Genomic DNA, 20,320 nt, shown 5'->3' with positions numbered 1-20,320 from the left:
GTTTTATTTCCTCTCTGATTAGAACTATTGCTTTCTCCAACCTTGTCCCTTTTCTTTAGTGCTGGGTTTCTAGATCAGGTGATTCCCCTCCCTCCCCAGAATTGTTCCATCTTCTTGTATTCTGGGGACCCTTTTGAGATGAATATAACAGTAACAATAATAATTATAATTCAAATCAAACTATTGTTGAAGAAGAAAAGCATGCATTAGCTAATGATAGAAATGATTGTCAAAAATAAGTATTGATGCAAGTTACAGTTTGAAACTTACTGAATGTACAGGAAACAGAAACATGAATATTACAATATTTGCAATAATATAATAAAGATGCAAAGAGAATGCAGTCAAGAAAAAGAATTACAATTGCTATGAAGTATTGAAGGGAAAATAGCAGGGACAACTGGAACATTAAAAAAAGAAACTGAAGGCTTGATTTTTGCTGCTCAAGAACTAGTGCAATCAAGGTCAGAACTGAGAGAACATCAAATGATTCAAAGTGCAGATTGTAGAAAAAAGCAGAAGAAACAGTTCATATATTCAGCCTGTGCAGATAAATTGATTATAAACAAGGGCATAATATGGTTGCCAAAATGATTCACAGGAACATCTGTAAAAATTATTGTAATTATTGCATTGGTAATGAAAAATTGGTATTCCAACTGTCTCATACTTTCCAAGAATTATACTGTTTCTTGGGAAAAGAGTTTGCCTATCATGAAATTCTAAATAAGCTAAAGAGATACTTTGGGAGAGAGTGATAGGTATGCATAGGGTGACCAGACGTACCGATTTCAGCATGATAAGCACGCGTTTTAACAATTTTTCCCGCGTCCCTCCGCCTTTTAAAAAAGTCCCGATTTTCTGGCTTCATGTTGAAAGCCCAGTGGATTTGCTTAAGAAATCCTAACCAGGCAAGACAAAAGACACCCTGTCTAATCCCCCTCTCTCTCTCTGTCTCAGTACTTTCATTGAAGATATTAAAATGTTAAAGCAACAACCCCCCCCCCCCGCGCCGGTCGGATTTACTTCATTTTATAAGAAAAAAATGATCTAGTACCATAGAACTGCAGGAAATGGCTAGAGAGGTCGCCAGTGTTACTTCCTGGATTTTCCGGAGGGGAGGGGCATGGAGGTTGGAGGACTGCCCAAAATGGTGGGAAAGTTTCAATTTGCTCAGTTCTTTGTATTAACATCTATATCATTTTGGATTGACTTGGAGTTTCTTCCTGCTGGTAAGTCTGCTGGGTTTTTTCTTTTATTTTTTAATGCATTTTAAAATAATGTAGGTTTTTAAAAATGTGCAGCTGCTGTTTTTTTATTCAAAACAATATGTGTAACACTATGATGTGCCATGGAAAAATCATTTAAAAAAAACCCTGAAAGAACAAAAGGGTTTTTTTAGGGTATTTTCCTGATCAAAACTATAATTGTTTCTGCATGACACCCTTAATCACAAATAGCCAACTACACTTCATTCTAAACAGTTTTATTTCCTTTATTGTATGTGATTACTCAAGTCCAAAAACTGAGTTAATTGGATAAACTCAGCTGCACAATTTACTAAATATACAGTTACAGGAATTTCATGTATAGTATGCTGTCTCTTAGGGTTTATTGAACATAGGATAAGGTGACCAGACGTCCCGCTTTTGGCGGGACACCCCCGCTTTTTAATGCATTTTCCCACGTCCCGCATGCTTTTTTAAAAAGCACGCTTTTTTTGGCGCTGGCAGCTCCCGCCCATCAGCTGCTAGCTTTCAATTTCAATTTCAATTTCAATTTGTTTATTTATAGGCCGCCCTTTTCCCTGAGGGGACTCAGGGCGGCTTACAGTCACAAAGGGAAAGGAAGTGTGGGACAATAACAAAAAAGAAATGTGCACAAAGTAAAGATTAGATAATAAAACTCAACATTCACTCAACATTCGGGGGGGGCAAAATCAAATTATCCCCAGGCCTGACGGGCTAGCCAGTTCTTGAGGGCTGTGCGGAAGGCCTGGACGGTGGTGAGGGTACGAATCTCCACGGGGAGATTGTTCCATAGTGTCGGAGCCGCAACAGAGAAGGCTCTCCTCCGAGTAGTCGCCAGTCGGCACTGACTGGCGGATGGAATACGGAGGAGGCCAACTCTATGCGATCTGATGGGGCGCAGGGAGGTAATCGGCAGAAGGCGGTCTCTCTTGCTGGGCTGGCTCATCGTTCTGTTCTATCTGCTACCTACAAATTTAAGCCAGCCCAGCCTGCCACTCACTGATTTAATTGGCCAGGACTCCAGCCAATCAGTGAGCTGGCTGGGATGGAAAATTTTCCATCCCAACCAGCTCACTGATTGGCTGGACTCCTTAGCCTGAGGACGCCTGCGCAAGTCTCCATTTTCCTTTCGTCTTTTGGGGTTGCAGCTGCGCTTGTTGGTGAGTAATCTAATTTAATTCTAATCAGAGAATTTTCCGCTCGCCGCGGCAGGAGGAGAGGGTGGGGGCAGCGGCAGCCGCCCGCAGAGAACTTCCTCTCACTTCCGGGGCTCCCGCCGCCCGGCAGAAGCCCGTGAAGCGCGTGGAAGTTCTGTGCGGGCGGCTGCCACTGCCCCCACGCTCTTGTTCGTGCAGAGAATTAGCCTCGGCTGCTGAAGGGATCGGGCCGCCACTTTAACTTTCTCCTCCTCCTCCTCCCCTTCCGCCCTCAGCAAGAGAAACGGCAGCCCGCCCGGGAAACGGACACTTTGGCAGGGCTTGCACAGCGCTGTTCAAGCCCTGTCAAAACGCACGTTTCCCTCCTCGGCTGCTGAAGGGATCGGGCCACCACTTTAACTTTCTCCTCCTCCTCCTCCCGCCCTCAGCAAGAGAAACGGCAGCCCGCCCAGGAAATGGACACTTTGGCAGGGCTTGCACAGCGCTGTTCAAGCCCTGTCAAAACGCACGTTTCCCTCCTCGGCTGCTGAAGGGATCGGGCCACCACTTTAACTTTCTCCTCCTCTTCCTCCCGCCCTCAGCAAGAGAAACGGCAGCCCGCCCGGGAAATGGACACTTTGGCAGGGCTTGCACAGCGCTGTTCAAGCCCTGTCAAAACGCACGTTTCCCTCCTCGGCTGCTGAAGGGATCGGGCTGCCACTTTAACTTTCTCCTCCTCCTCCTCCCCTTCCGCCCTCAGCAAGAGAAACGGCAGCCGGGCTTTTGCCACGCCCCCGCGCCGCCGCTTTTTCTTCTTCCCCGGCCTTCCCAGTTAGCTTGCTTGAAGCTCCGAGGAGGCGGGAGGAGGGTCGCAGGAGTGGAAGTGGGGGGAGGTCTCCCCGGCCGGGAACAGCTGAGAGGCTGCCGGCCCCTTTCGCAGGAAAGTTAACTTTTCTTGGCGAAATCCTGCCCCCCCCCCCCGCGTGGTTGAGTGGTCGGCTGTCCTCTTCCCGTAAGCCGCCCAGAGTTACCTGTGTGTGAGGTGGGCTGCCCTATACATTTGCGTGTGTGCGCTGGAGAGAGAGTGAAAAAGAGAGGGAGAAATAATTATATTAATTAGATAGATCAGTCTTTCTCCACCTTGGAGACTTGAAAGTGTGTGGACTTCAACTCCCAGAAAGGGAGTTGGGAGAAAGGGAGAAAGGAGGAGAGAATGAAAGGATGATGGAAAGAAGAAAGAGGTAAGGAGAGGAGGATGGAAAGGAGAGAAAGAGGGGGAGAGAGGGTAGAAAGGGGAAGAGGAAGAGCAGGAGTAGGAGAAAGGTAAGGGAAGAAGGAAGGGAAAGGAGAGCAGGAAGGAAGAAAGTAGAGAAGGGAGGAAGGGAGAAAAGAAAGGGAAAATAAGGTGGTGTTATAACAGGAGGAAGGGATGGTAAACAAAGCAACCCAAACTGTATATTATAACCTATTAAATGAAATAATAAATGTATAAGAATGATAAATGTTAAAACACTTGTAACCAAATGACATGCTATATGTGATGATGGGTTTTTTTCTTTTTCTTTTGTTTTTATTGTTGTGGGTATGTGTCGTCTATGTAACAAAAAAAATAAAAAAAGTTGATAGGCAAGAGGAAGGAGGAAGGAAGGAAAAAAGAAAAAGAGGGAGAGAGGAAAGAAGAAAAGATGGAACTAGAAAGCAAAGAAGGGAGGGAGGGAGGAAAGGGGAAGACAGGGAAAGAGTAGAAAGACAGAGAAGGTGAAGGTAGATAGGCAGAAGGAAGGAAGAAGGAAGAAATAGGAAAGGAGGGAAGAAGGAAGGAACAGAAGCGAAGAAATGGAAAGAGCAGAAAGACAGAGAAGGTAGATAGGCAAAAGAAATGAAGCTGGAAGAATGGAAGGAGGAAGGAAGAGAAAAAAAGAGGAAGGGAGTGAGTGAGGAAAGAAGAGAGGATGGAAGGAGAAAGGAAGGAAGAGAGGGAAAGAGCAGAAGACAGATAAGGTGAAGGTAGATAAGCAAGAGGAATGAAGGAAGAAGTGAGGAGTCTCGAGGAGGGGGAAAACATTTAGTGACCAAAGTTACAATGGCATTGAAAAAAGTGACTGATGACCATTTTTCACACTTAGCGACCGTTGCAACATCCTCATGGTCACATGATCAAAATTTTGTTTGGCAACAGATTCGTATTTATGCTGGTTTCAGTGTCCTGGGGTGACCTTTTGACAAAAAAAAATTTTTTTAATCAAGCCCCCCCCCCCCCCCCCCCGGTCAAGGGCGTCCCTCTTTTCCAATCTGAAAATCTGGTCACCTTAACATAGGAGAATAATATGAGAGGGATTTGATGTAAAATAAGCTCTTTTAATGAATTCAAAATCAATGCAGCAGACAAGACATGGGAGTGAACATAATACACACTTTAACAATTTTTTTTTCTTTTAGCGATCAAATACTGCAGCAAGTGTGTCAGTAATAATAGCAAGACAGGCATAGGATTTTCCAGCCGGATTAATTTTACCTTTTTATGGTTTTGATGTTGTATTTAATTTTGTATCCATTAGAAACTTATGAAGGCTGTGCAATATTTTGAGGTGATATAGAGTATGTAAAGGCATGAATATAGTAGAACCTCTGGTCACAACCATAATTCGTTCCATAACATTGGTCGCAAACCGATTTGGTCATGAATCAAACCTAATTTTGGAAATTTGGCGCTTACAAAAAAAATGGTGCAGAAGGGGAAATCAGCAGCGGGGGGGGGGGGGAGAGAATGTGAATATATTGGTCAGAAGCGTTCGTGACCAGAGGTTCTACCGTATAACATCTTCACTTAAGACTTAAGATTCACTTAAGATATAACATCTTCACTTAAGATTCACTTAAGAACTGTGGCAAGAAAGGTGGTATAGTGACCAAAGTTACAATGACATTGAAAAAAGTGACTGATGACCATTTTTCACACTTAGCGACCATTTTCACACATAGGGACCGTTGCAGCATTCTCAAGGTCACGCGATCAAAATTTTGATGTTTGGCAACAGATTCGTATTTATGATGGTTTCAGTGTCCTGAGGTCATATAATCACCTTTTGACAGAGTTAAATGGGGAAACCAGATTCACTTATCTTACTAATTTATCAGCTGCATTTATTCACTTAAGAACTGTGGCAAGAAAGGTGATATAGTGACCAAAGTTACAATGGAATTGAAAAAAGTGACTGATGACCATTTTTCACACTTAGCGACCATTTTCACACTTAGCGACCATTGCAGCATCCTCATGGTCACGCGATCAAAATTTTGATGTTTGGCAACAGATTCGTATTTATGATGGTTTCAGTGTCCTGAGGGCATATAATCAACTTTTGACAGTCAAATGGGGAAACCAGATTCACTTATGTTACTAATTTATCAGCTGCATTTATTCACTTAAGAACTGTGGCAAGAAAGGTGATATAGTGACCAAAGTTACAATGGCATTGAAAAAAGTAACGGATGACCATTTTTCACACTTAGCGACCATTTCCACACTTAGCTACCATTGCAGCATCCTCATTGTCACGCGATCAAAATTTTGATTTGGCAACAGATTCGTATTTATGATGGTTTCAGTGTCCTGAGGGCATATAACCAACTTTTGACAGTCAAATGGGGAAACCAGATTCACTTATGTTAGTAACTTATCACATGCATTTATTCACTTAAGAACTGTGGCAAGAAAGGTGATATAGTGACCAAAGTTACAATGGCATTGAAAAAAGTGACTGATGACCATTTTTCACCCTTAGCGACCATTTTCACACTTACCTACCATTGCAGCATCCTCATGGTCACGGTATCAAAATTTTGATGTTTGGCAACAGATTCGTATTTATGATGGTTTCAGTGTCCTGAGGGCATATAATCAACTTTTGACAGAGTTAAATGGGGAAACCAGATTCACTTATGTTACTAATTTATCAGCTGCATTTATTCACTTAAGAACTGTGGCAAGAAAGGTGATATAGTGACCAAAGTTACAATGGCATTGAAAAAAGTGACTGATGACCATTTTTCACACTTAGCGACCATTTTCACACTTAACTACCATTGCAGCATCCTCATGGTCACGCAATCAAAATTTTGATGTTTGGCAACAGATTCGTATTTATGATGGTTTCAGTGTCCTGAGGGCATATAATCAACTTTTGACAGTCAAATGGGGAAACCAGATTCACATGTAACAATTTATCAGCTGCATTTATTCACTTAAGAACTGTGGCAAGAAAGGTGATATAGTGACCAAAGTTACAATGGCATTGAAAAAAGTAACGGATGACCATTTTTCACACTTAGCGACCATTTCCACACTTAGCTAGCATTGCAGCATCCTCATTGTCACGCGATCAAAATTTTGATGTTTGGCAACAGATTCGTATTTATGATGGTTTCAGTGTCCTGAGGGCATATAATAACCTTTTGACAGAGTTAAATGGGGAAACCAGATTCACTTATCTTACTAATTTATCAGCTGCATTTATTCACTTAAGAAATGTGGCAAGAAAGGTGATATAGTGACCAAAGTTACAATGGCATTGAAAAAAGTAACGGATGACCATTTTTTACACTTAGCGACCATTTCCACACTTAGCTAGCATTGCAGCATCCTCATTGTCACGCGATCAAAATTTTGATGTTTGGCAACAGATTCGTATTTATGATGGTTTCAGTGTCCTGAGGGCATATAATAACCTTTTGACAGAGTTAAATGGGGAAACCAGATTCACTTATCTTACTAATTTATCAGCTGCATTTATTCACTTAAGAACTGTGGCAAGAAAGGTGATATAGTGACCAAAGTTACAATGGCATTGAAAAAAGTGACTGTTAACCATTTTTCACCCTTAGCGTCCATTTTCACACTTAGCGACCATTGCAGCATCCTCATGGTCACGCGATCAAAATTTTAATGTTTGGCAACAGATTCGTATTTATGATGGTTTCAGTGTCCTGAGGTCATATAATCACCTTTTGACAGAGTTAAATGGGGAAACCAGATTCACTTATGTTACTAATTTATCAGCTGCATTTATTCACTTAAGAACTGTGGCAAGAAAGGTGATATAGTGACCAAAGTTACAATGGCATTGAAAAAAGTGACTGATGCCCATTTTTCACCCTTAGTGACTATTTTCACACTTAGCGACCATTGCAGCATCCTCATGGTCACGTGATCAAAATTTTGATGTTTGGCAACAGATTCGTATTTATGATGGTTTCAGTGTCCTGAGGGCATATAATCAACTTTTGACAGTCAAATGGGGAAACCAGATTCACTTATGTTACTAATTTATCAGCTGCATTTATTCACTTAAGAACTGTGGCAAGAAAGGTGATATAGTGACCAAAGTTACAATGGCATTGAAAAAAGTAACGGATGACCATTTTTCACACTTAGCGACCATTTCCACACTTAGCTACCATTGCAGCATCCTCATTGTCACGCGATCAAAATTTTGATGTTTGGCAACAGATTCGTATTTATGATGGTTTCAGTGTCCTGAGGGCATATAACCAACTTTTGACAGTCAAATGGGGAAACCAGATTCACTTATGTTACTAATTTATCAGCTGCATTTATTCACTTAAGAACTGTGGCAAGAAAGGTGATATAGTGACCAAAGTTACAATGGCATTGAAAAAAGTGACTGATGACCATTTTTCACCCTTAGCGACCATTTTCACACTTACCTACCATTGCCGCATCCTCATGGTCACGGGATCAAAATTTTGCTTTTTGGCAACAGATTCGTATCTATTATGGTTTCAGTGTCCTGAGGTCATATAATCACCTTTTGACAGAGTCAAAGGGGGAAACCAGATTCAATTATGTAACTAATTTATGAGCTGCATTTATACACTTAAGAACTGTGGCAAGAAAGGTGATATAATGGGCTTAGTGACTAAAGTTACAATGGCATTGAAAAAGTGACTGATGACCATTTTTCACACTTAGCGTCCATTTTCACACTTAGCGACTGTTGCAGTATCCCCATGGTCACGGGATCAAAATTTTGATGTTTGGCAACAGATTCGTATTTATAATGGTTTCAGTGTCCTGTGGTCATATAATCACCTTTTGACAAAGTCAAATGGGGAAACCAGATTCACTTATGTTACTAATTTATCAGCTGCATTTATTCACTTAAGAACTGTGGCAAGAAAGGTGATATAGTGACCAAAGTTACAATGGCATTGAAAAAAGTGACTGATGCCCATTTTTCACCCTTAGCGACCATTTTCACACTTAGCGACCATTGCAGCATCCTCATGGTCACGTGATCAAAATTTTGATGTTTGGCAACAGATTCGTATTTATGATGGTTTCAGTGTCCTGAGGGCATATAATCAACTTTTGACAGTCAAATGGGGAAACCAGATTCACTTATGTTACTAATTTATCAGCTGCATTTATTCACTTAAGAACTGTGGCAAGAAAGGTGATATAGTGACCAAAGTTACAATGGCATGGAAAAAAGTGACTGATTACCATTTTTCACACTTAGCGACTATTTTCACACTTAGCGACCGTTGCAGCATCCTCATGGTCACGGGATCAAAATTTTGCTTTTTGGCAACAGATTCGTATCTATTATGGTTTCAGTGTCCTGAGGTCATATAATCACCTTTTGACAGAGTCAAAGGGGGAAACCAGATTCAATTATGTAACTAATTTATGAGCTGCATTTATACACTTAAGAACTGTGGCAAGAAAGGTGATATAATGGGCTTAGTGACTAAAGTTACAATGGCATTGAAAAAGTGACTGATGACCATTTTTCACACTTAGCGTCCATTTTCACACTTAGCGACTGTTGCAGTATCCCCATGGTCACGGGATCAAAATTTTGATGTTTGGCAACAGATTCGTATTTATAATGGTTTCAGTGTCCTGTGGTCATATAATCACCTTTTGACAAAGTCAAATGGGGAAACCAGATTCACTTATGTTACTAATTTATCAGCTGCATTTATTCACTTAAGAACTGTGGCAAGAAAGGTGATATAGTGACCAAAGTTACAATGGCATTGAAAAAAGTGACTGATGCCCATTTTTCACCCTTAGCGACCATTTTCACACTTAGCGACCATTGCAGCATCCTCATGGTCACGTGATCAAAATTTTGATGTTTGGCAACAGATTCGTATTTATGATGGTTTCAGTGTCCTGAGGGCATATAATCAACTTTTGACAGTCAAATGGGGAAACCAGATTCACTTATGTTACTAATTTATCAGCTGCATTTATTCACTTAAGAACTGTGGCAAGAAAGGTGATATAGTGACCAAAGTTACAATGGCATTGAAAAAAGTGACTGATGACCATTTTTTACACTTAGCGACCATTTCCACACTTAGCTACCATTGCAGCATCCTCATGGTCACGTGATCAAAATTTTGATGTTTGGCAACAGATTCGTATTTATGATGGTTTCAGTGTCCTGAGGGCATATAATCAACTTTTGACAGTCAAATGGGGAAACCAGATTCACTTATGTTACTAATTTATCAGCTGCATTTATTCACTTAAGAACTGTGGCAAGAAAGGTGATATAGTGACCAAAGTTACAATGGCATTGAAAAAAGTGACTGATGACCATTTTTCACCCTTAGCGACCATTTTCACACTTACCTACCATTGCAGCATCCTCATGGTCACGGTATCAACATTTTTGATGTTTGGCAACAGATTCGTATTTATGATGGTTTCAGTGTCCTGAGGGCATATAATCAACTTTTGACAGTCAAAATGGGGAAACTAGATTCACTTATGTAACAATTTATCAGCTGCATTTATTCACTTAAGAACTGTGGCAAGAAAGGTGATATAGTGACCAAAGTTACAATGGCATTGAAAAAAGTGACTGATGACCATTTTTCACACTTAGCGACCATTTTCACACTTAGCGACTGTTGCAGCATCCTCATGATCACGCGATCAAAATTTTGATGTTTGGCAAACAGATTCGTATTTATGATGGTCAGTGTCCTGAGGTCCTATAATCACCTTTTGACAGTCAAATGGGGAAACCAGATTCATTTATGTTACTAATTTACCAGCTGCATTTATTCACTTAAGAACTGTGGCAAGAAAGGGATATAGTGACCAAAGTTACAATGGCATTGAAAAAAGTGACTGATGACCATTTTTCACACTTAGCGACCATTTTCACACTTAGCGACCGTTGCAGCCTCCTCATGGTCACGCGATCAAAATTTTGCTGTTTGGCAACAGATTCGTATTTATGATGGTTTCAGTGTCCTGAGGGCATATAATCACCTTTTGACAAAGTCAAATGGGGAAGCCAGATTCACTTATGTAACGATTTATCAGCTGCATTTATTCACTTAAGAACTGTGGCAAGAAAGGTGATATAGTGACCAAAGTTACAATGGCATTGAAAAAGTGACTGATGACCATTTTTCACACTTAGCGACCATTTTCACACCTAGCGACCATTGCAGCCTCCTCATGTCACGCGATCAAAATTTTGATGTTTGGCAACAGATTCGTATTTATGATGGTTTCAGTGTCCTGGGGTCATATAATCACCTTTTGACAAAGTCAAATGGGGAAACCAGGTTCACTTATATTACTAACTTGCAGTGTGCGCATGTGCGAGGCAGGATGGCCGCTGGTTCCCTCTGTTCTGTCTGGTGGAGCAGAAAAACGCTAAAATAAACCGGCGTTTCGGATCGGAGCCTACAAAACAGGGTCCCTGCAACGGAGCGAGATCCATGGGACCTGAATATTCAATCTCTCAGAGGGTCGACGCTCCCAAAACGTTCCTCTCCCACGCGGCAGCCTGGAGTGTGCTTTGCAGCTCGTTTAGGCTGGCGGAAATGGCGGCGCTTCGCTAAAGGCTTCGCTTCGGCGTTTTAAGCCTTAGGCATCTTAGGCATCTACAAACAGCTTCGGACCAGCGTTTTTACGATCTTTTATGGTCCTAGCTCTGCCCTATTTCCTCTGCTGATTGAGAGGACCCTGGTGTTTATTGTCTGAGGAGGATTACTGTTATCAAAGGAGGTGGGTGATTCGAACGATGCTGGGTGAGGCAAGCAGCTGGTTTCTCCCGGATGCTGTAGTCTCCCTAGGCGCCCCCCCCCTCCCTCTCTACTCTGGTGGATTTATTACTAGATGCTTTGGCGTTTTTGACATCTTTGGCCCTGTTTCCTGGTATCTCCTTAGACTCTGTTGACTGACTTATAGTGGGGTAGTTGGTCTAATATGGGGCGGTATAAGACCTGGCAGTCGGCCTTACAGCCACTACCGCAGCCCCTTAACCTACCCGCTAGGCCTTTTCTACAGCACGGCCTCTCTTTTTCTCCCTGGCCCTCGGTTTGCTCTTACTTATATAGGACTTCACCATATGATTCCTTACTTACAGCTACTGGACACCGGACCTACGATCTAGTCCTGGTTGGTACGACCATTGCCGCCCATTGCTGTTAAGAGACTCCGTCTTTGCCCCTTTGGTGCTCCTATCCCAAGACTACTTACACCACTTTTACCATCTATTACGCAAGAAGAGGGAAGACAAAATCTTTCCCCCTCTTTATATCTCTGCGAATCCACCGGACTGGACTTTATACAAACCCATCCACAGACTTTACCTGAACTTGCACATTTTTTACATCTTTTAATACTTGCGCAATTATTCTTGTATGGTGAGTGTATGGGATATGCATGTGATTGAGTGAATGATCCCACTTTTATTATCCTATTATTGCTGTATTTTCTCTGTTTTAATTACTATGTGGGGACTGCTTGGGTGAACGAATGAGTGTGTTTGATTTGGAGGGCCTGTCGAGGAATGCGGGAGCCATAGGGGTGGCTGGGGGAATTGCGGAAACAGGAGTGGGCCGGAGCATTACGGTCGTAACAGGGAGGGGCAGATATGGCGGGGACTTTAGGGCTGGCCATTACAGTGGAAGGAGGGAGCATTACGGTCGTAACAGGGAGGGGCAGATATGGCGGGGACTTTAGGGCTGGCCATTACAGTGGAAGGAGGGCTCGCTATGTTACAGAGATCCCTCCTTCCGGCTCTATGAGTCCCACTCCAAGGCCAGATGGCATGAGTAATCAGGGCCCTGGTCTCAGGCTGTTGTCGCTAAATGCCAGGTCTGTAGTTCACAAGGCTCCTCTCGTCCGGGACCTAATTTTAGACGAGAGGGCAGACCTGGCATGTATTACTGAAACCTGGCTGGGCCCGGAGGGAGGAGTCCCCCTCGTAGAAATGTGCCCAGAGGGTTTTCAGGTGCTTCATCAGCCGAGAGCTCAGAGAAGGGGTGGGGGTGTGGCCATTGTTATCCGAGAGTCCCTTATACCTCGTAGGATCCCTGCTCCGGAGCTTGTCGGGTGTGAGTCCCTGCTGGTGAAGTTGGACCTCAAGGGTCAAGTGGGTCTGCTGTTAACGTACCTGCCTCCCAACAGCGTTGCAGCAGCCCTCCCCTCACTCCTCGAGTCGGTAGCCGAGGTGGCAATTGAGTTCCCCAGGCTTATGGTTCTGGGGGATTTCAATTTGCCTTCGCTCGGTGAACACTCTCATGGAGCGCAGGAGTTCATGGCTTCCATGACAGCCATGGGCTTGACCCAAGAAATTCGGGGCCCAACCCACTCGGCGGGTCACATGCTCGACCTCGTATTTCTTTTGGAGCAGTGGACTTGTGATCTTGGTCTGAGGGGTAGTGAGATCGTACCCCTGTCGTGGTCAGACCACTACCTACTGAGGCTTGACTTTCGGAGACCAAACCCCCACTGTAGGGAGGAGGAACCGACCAGGTGGTTCCGCCCCAGGTGACTTATGGACCTTTTGGGGTTCCAGACGGAGCTTGGGGTTATCCCTGATACCCTCACCCGCAGTCCGGCGGAGATTTTGGTTGCTGCCTGGAACTCAGCAGCGACGGAGTCTCTTAACCGGATTGCTCCTCTACGGCCGCTCCGAGGCAGTGGATCCAGGAGGGCTCCTTGGTTTACTGAGGAACTCCGGGAGATGAAGCGCCGAAAGAGATGCCTAGAGCACCAATGGAGATCCAGTAAATCCGAATCGAGCCGAGCACTTTTGACAACCTGCGTCAGAGAGTACGTTAGAGCACTTAGGACATCAAAGAGAAATCATATTGCCTCTTTGATTGCGTCCGCTGAGTCGCGCCCAGCCGCCCTGTTTAGGATAACCCGTTCCCTCCTAAATAGGAGGGATTCGGTCGATCCGCTGCAGGGCAAGGCTGAGGATTACGTCCAATTCCTCGCGGACAAGGTGCTCGGCTTCGGGCGGACCTGGACTCCAATTCTGCAGACTCAGCCGAGGCACTAAGGGATAATCTGGTAAGTCATCGCTGGATTGATTTTCAGGCTGTTACCCCTGAGGACGTGGACAAGGCGATGAGAGCTGTAGGTGCCGCCACATGCGTGCTGGACCCGTGCCCCTCCTGGCTGGTTGTAAACAGCAGGGAGGTGACACGGGGCTGGATCCAGGCGGTCCTTGCCGCCTCCCTTCGGGAGGGGGTCTTCCACCCCACTCTAAAGGCGGCAGTGGTGAGACCCCTCCTGAAGAAGCCATCTTTGGATCCAGCCATCCTAAACAACTATCGTCCAGTCTCCAACCGCCCCTTTGTGAGGAAGGTTGTTGAGAAGGTGGTGGCCTTTCAGCTCCAGCGGTCCTTGGAGGAAGCCAGTTATCTGGATCCATTCCAGTCAGGCTTCAGACCTGGCTACAGCACAGAAACCGCTTTGGTCACATTGACCGATGATCTCTGGAGAGCCAGGGATGGAGGCCACGCCTCCATCCTGGTACTCCTTGACCTCTCGGCGGCTTTCGATACCATCGACCATGGTATCCTTCTGCGACTGCGGGAGGTGGGGGTGGGAGGCACTGTTTTACGGTGGTTCTCCTCTTACCTCTCAGACAGGTCGCAGTCGGTGTTAGTCGGAGGGCAGAGATCGACCCCTAGGCCCCTAACGTATGGGGTGCCGCAGAGTTCGGTCCTGTCCCTCCTTCTTTTTAATATCTACATGAAACCGCTGAGCGAGATCATCCGACTGCATGGGATAAAATACCACCAATATGCAGACGATACGCAGTTGTATCTGTCCGCCCCGTGCCAACTCAATGAAGCGATGGACGTGATGTGCCAGGGTCTTGAGGCCATTAGAGACTGGATGGGGGTTAACAAGCTTGTACTCAATCCAGATAAGACCAAGTGGCTGTTGTGCTTCCCTCCCACTAATTGGCCCAGTGTTCCATCTCTCAGGCTGGAGGGTCAAATTATATGCCCCTCAGACAGGGTCCGCAACTTGGGAGTCCTCCTGGATCCACAGCTGACTTTCGAGCATCACTTGTCAGCTGTGACCAGGGGGGCATTTGCCCAGATTCGTCTGGTGCACCAGTTGCGCCCCTACCTGAACCGGGAGGCCCTCACAACAGTCACTCGTGCCCTTGTGACCTCTAGGCTGGAGTACTGCAATGTGCTCTACATGGGGCTGCCCTTGAAGAGTATCCGGCGACTTCAGCTGGTCCAGAATGCGGCCGTGCGAGTGATCGTGGGTGCACCTCGCTTCACCCACGTAACACCTATCCTCCGCGAGCTGCACTGGCTACCTGTTGCTTTCCGGGTGCGCTTCAAGGTGCTACTTGTCACCTACAAAGCCCTTCATGGTATTGGGTCTGGGTACTTGAGAGACCGCCTACTGCCAATTACCTCCACTAGACCGATTAGATCGCATAGATTAGGCTTCCTCCTAATTCCATCAACGAGCCAATGTCATCTGGCAACTACCCGGAGGAGAGCCTTCTCGGTGGCTGCTCCGACACTCTGGAACGAACTCCCCGTGGGGATTCGTACCCTCACCACCCTCCAGACCTTCCGCACTGTCCTTAAAATCTGGCTGTCCCAGCAGGCCTGGGGCTAAAGATCTTAACCCCACCCGAATGGTATGATAGTTGTGTTTTCTTTTAACAATGTATTGTTTTATGTTCATAACTTGTTTTGTCCTCCCCTTCCCATAACTTGTGAGCCACCTCGAGTCCCCTCAGGGAAAAGGGCGGCATACAAATAAATAACCTATAACCTATAACCTATAACCTATAACCTATAACCTATAACCTATAACCTATAACCTATAACCTATAACCTATAACCTATAACCTATAACCTATAACCTATAACCTATAAACTATAAACTATAAACTATAAACTATAAACTATAAACTATAAACTATAAACTATAAACTATAAACTAACTTATCAGCTGCATTTATTCACTTAAGCAACGTGATATGATGGGCTTTATGACCAAAGTTACAATGGCATCAAAAAAAGTGACTGATGATCATTTTTCACACTTAGTGACCATTTTCACACTTAGCGACCGTTGCAGCATCCTCATGGTCACGCCATAAAAATTTTGATGTTTGGCAACAGATTTGTATTTATGATGGTTTCAGTGGCGTGAAGTCATATAATCACCTTTTGACAAAGTCAAATGGGGAAACCAGATTCACTTATATTACTAATTTATCAGCTGCATTTATTCACTTAAGAACTGTGGCAAGAAAGGTGATATAAAGGGCTTTGGGACCAAAGTTACAATGGCATTGAAAAAAGTGACTGATAACCATTTTTCACACTTAGTGACCATTTTCACACTTAGCGACCATTGCAGCATCCTTATGGTCACGCGATCAAAATTTTGATGTTTGGCAACAGATTCGTATTTATGATGGTTTCAGTGTCCTAGGGTCATATAATCACCTTTTGACAAAGTCAAATGGGGAAACCAGATTCACTTATGTTACTAACTTATCAGCTCCATTTATTTACTTAAGCAACGTGATATGATGGGCTTTATGACCAAAGTTACAATGGCATCAAAAAAAGTGACGGATGATCATTTTTCACACTTAGCGACCATTTTCACACTTAGCGACCATTGCAACATCCTCATGGTCATGCGGTCAAAATTTTGATGTTTGGCAACAGATTAGTATTTATGATGGTTTCAGTGTCCTGGGGTCATATAATCACCTTTTGACAAAGTCAAATGGGAAAACCAGATTCACTTATGTTACTAATTTATCAGCTGCATTTATTCACTTAAGAACTGTGGCAAGAAAGGTGATATAAAGGGCTTTGTGACCAAAGTTACAATGGCATTGAAAAAAGTGACTGATGACCATTTTTCACACTCAGTGACCATTTTCACACTTAGCGACCGTTGCAGCATCCTCATGGTCACGCGATCAAAATTTTGATGTTTGGCAACAGAATCATATTTATGATGGTTTCAGTGTCCTGGGGTCATATAATCACCTTTTGACAAAGTCACATGGGGAAACCAGATTCACTTATGTTACTAATTTATCAGCTGCATTTATTCACTTAAGAACTGTGGCAAGAAAGGTGATATAGTGACCAAAGTTACAATGGCATTGAAAAAAGTGACTGATGACCTTTTGTCACACTTAGCGACCATTTTCACACAGCCACCGTTGCAGCATCCTCATGGTCACACGATCAAAATTTTGATGTTTGGCAACTGATCCGTTTTTATGATGGTTTCAGTGTCCTGGGGTCATATAATCACCTTTTGACAAAGGCAAATGGGGAAACCAGATTCACTTATGTTACTAACTTATCAGCTGCATTTATTCACTTAATAACTGTGGCAAGAAAGGTGATATAGTGACCAAAGTTACAAAGGCATTGAAAAAAGTGACTGATATGGATGGATAGTGAGAGAGAGAGAAAGAGAGAGAGAGAGAGACAGATAGACAAATGTTTAATATATAAAGTAGAATGAAAAATAGAAATGGGAAATTAGAGGAAGAAAAAAAAGGCATTGAAATTTTCTAGAAGAAAATACACAGCGAATGTCCAGAATGGCAGATGGTGGAATTGTATAAAATTAAGAGCGGTGGATTTAATTCCCAGAATTCTCTAGCCTTTAGGGATTCTGAGAGTTGAAGTTCACAGGTCGTAGTGAAGCCCTAGTTACCCATCCCTGACTTAAACCATGGTCAGGAGACACTGCAAACTGCCATCAATGCAGGCTGGTTCCCAAGCGACCAAAATATGATCCTATGATCCCTGAGGAAGAAGAGTCTCTCAGAAGTTCAAATCTGGGTCATAAGTAGTCCTTGGATGTTAGAATTAGAAGAACAAAGTTGGAAGAGGCCTTGGAGGTCCTCTAGTCCAGCCAGGAAACCCTATACCACTTCAGACAAATGTCGATTTGGAAATGTAAATTTCCCCTTAGTTCTAAGAGGGATCCTGGAGAGATCCGTCATAACTTTAAATGGTGGCTAAGTGACCAGTTGTAAGTTGAGGACTTCCCATGTCAACCAGGAAAGGCGTAGAGATGGGAATAGTGCCAGCTGGATGGTGGCCACATCTCAGGAGCTTTCTTACATGTCTTTTCTTCTTCCTTCAGGAAGTCATTGAAGATGAGCCCCTGATACCCTTGTCTGTCACAATTCTCCATCAAGCCATCGTCACCATCACCTGCATGAGGTACGTACCTGCACCACCCTCATCTTTCCCCCAGCTGAGGAGGAACTTGGAGTTGCACCAAGTGATGGGATTTCCGTGGAAAGTCCCCGTGTTGTAGAGCATGGGGGGTGGGTCAAACTCCATTTCATTGAGGAACACATCAGGGTTCTGGTGGGTGGGTGGATTGATGGTTCGATGGATGGAGAGAGAGAGAGAGGGAGGGGGAGGGAGGGATAGATAGATAAATAGATCCAGGAGAGCAGGAGTTCAAACTCCATTTCATTGATGTGCTGGAAGAAATGTCCTTCTGGTTTCGGCTCCAAGTGAGGAATAAGACATTGGAGACATGGAGGCTGCTTGGAAAGGTGGTTTTAATGGTGGACAGGACCACATGGCTTGAGTCCTGAACAGAAAAGGTGATCACGTGCTTCAATGTTGGTGGAGAAGAGAAGCTGACTCTCTGGTTTTATGCCATCTCTGGCCTTTGATCTTGAGCTTGCATTCTGATTGGTTGTCAGACTTCCATGGGCCCATGCAGGGGCAACTCTCTAGGCTGTGTTTTGAATACAGGTTTGGTTGAGTTCTCAGATGCCATGTGGTGAGTTGGGTCAATATTATCATGCCTTAATCCCAACCCCCTGGAGCTGAAGGGAAGAACTCTTTATTATGCAAAGGGACTGGCTTGGCCATCTTAATGGCCCATTGATAAAGGGGTGGGAGCAGGAAGCTGCAGGGAGCTATTCTCTCTTCCTTTTCACATCCAGGGAAATATTCTGCCTTTTCAATATTTCCTAGGATATTTCATTTTTCTGGGAGAGGGCTGGGTGATAACTTTCCACAATCCCTACTTTTTAAAAAACATGTGAGTGGGACACACACCTTCTTGGAAAAAGATTAAAATTGGTTATGAATTCCCAATTGGAATTAAAATTTAGAAGTACTCGCCCTCTTTCCAGGCAGCCTTTGAGCTCAAAGTCAAAACACCTTTAAAACCTAGATGACAGCCATGGGCTTGAGCCAGGTAATTCGGGGCCCAACCCACTCAGCGGGTCACACGCTCGACCTCGTATTTCTTTTGGAGCAGTGGACTTGTGATCTTGGTCTGAGGGGTAGTGAGATCATACCCCTGTCGTGGTCAGACCACTGCCTACTGAGGCTTGACTTTCGGAGACTAAACCTCCACTGTAGGGAGGAGGAACCGACCAGGTGGTTCCGCCCCAGGCGACTTATGGACCCCTTGAGGTTCCAGACGGAGCTTGGGGTTATTCCTGATACTCTCGCCCACAGTCCGGTGGAGACTCTGGTTGCTGCTTGGAACTCGGCAGCATCGGAGTCTCTTGACCGGATTGCGCCACTACGGCCGCTCCAAGGCAGTGGATCCAGGAGGCCTCCTTGGTTTACCGAGGAACTCCGGGAGAGGAAGCGCCGGAAGAGACGCCTAGAGCACCTATGGAGGTCCAACAAATCCAAATTGAGCCGAGCACTTCTAACATCGTGCATCAAGGAATACATCAGGGCAATTAGGACGGCGAAAAGAGCTTATATTGCCACCTTGATCACCTCCGCTGAGTCGCGCCCAGCCGCCCTGTTTAGGATAACCCGTTCCCTTCTAAACAGGAGGGACACGGGGGATCCCCTGCAGGGTAGGGCTGAGGACTAAGTCCAGTTCTTAGTGGACGAAGTTGGTCGGTTTCGGTTGGAGTTGGACTCCGATTCTGCAGATCCAGCCGAGGCACAAGGGGATAATCTGGTAGACCACCCCTGGGTTGACCTCCCACCAGGTCACATGGCCGGCAAGCCACTCCCACAAAGGAGGCCACACCCACAGAGTACGTTCGAAATTTTTTTGAAACCCATCACTGATTCCTAGGTAGGCTCAGATAACCCTCAGAATTCACATGCTTAGCAACCGAATCAGATGTATGATGGTCGGAGTATTATAGGGTCACATGACCCCCCTACTGTGACCTTCTGACTAGTAAATAGGGAAGCTGGATTCACTTAACAACTGTGTGACCAACTTAACAACCAAAGTGATACACTTAACCACTGTGGCAAGAAAGTTCATAAAATGGGGGCAAAATTCACTAATGTCTCACTTAGCAATGGAAATTTTGCTCTCAATTGTGGTCGTAAGATGAGGACTGCCTGCATTTGAATCTCCCAGAACTGTTAAGGAAGAAAAAACGGCCCTGCAAGGTCAGCCACTCCATTTACTGCAGACCTCTGGAATTCAACTCCCAGAATTCCATGGGTGTCTCAGGAAGGTTGGGAGCTGCAGTGCCCCAGTCGTAAAAGGGCCATCAGTTCCCCACCCCTGGATTTCTGCCTCTTTCAGGAGCCTTCCTTCCTTGACGCCCCTCCTTCCTTCTGACATTTTCTCCTTTTTTTTAGGATTTCTATCATCAA

The sequence above is a fragment of the Thamnophis sirtalis genome, unplaced genomic scaffold (genome assembly GCF_051295495.1).
Source record: "Thamnophis sirtalis isolate CommonGarterSnake01/CBP01778 unplaced genomic scaffold, rThaSir2_p1.2 scaffold_5, whole genome shotgun sequence".
Classification (NCBI taxonomy): domain Eukaryota; kingdom Metazoa; phylum Chordata; class Lepidosauria; order Squamata; family Natricidae; genus Thamnophis; species Thamnophis sirtalis.
The sequence above is the reverse complement of the archived record's forward strand: the minus strand, read 5'-3'. Positions refer to the sequence as shown.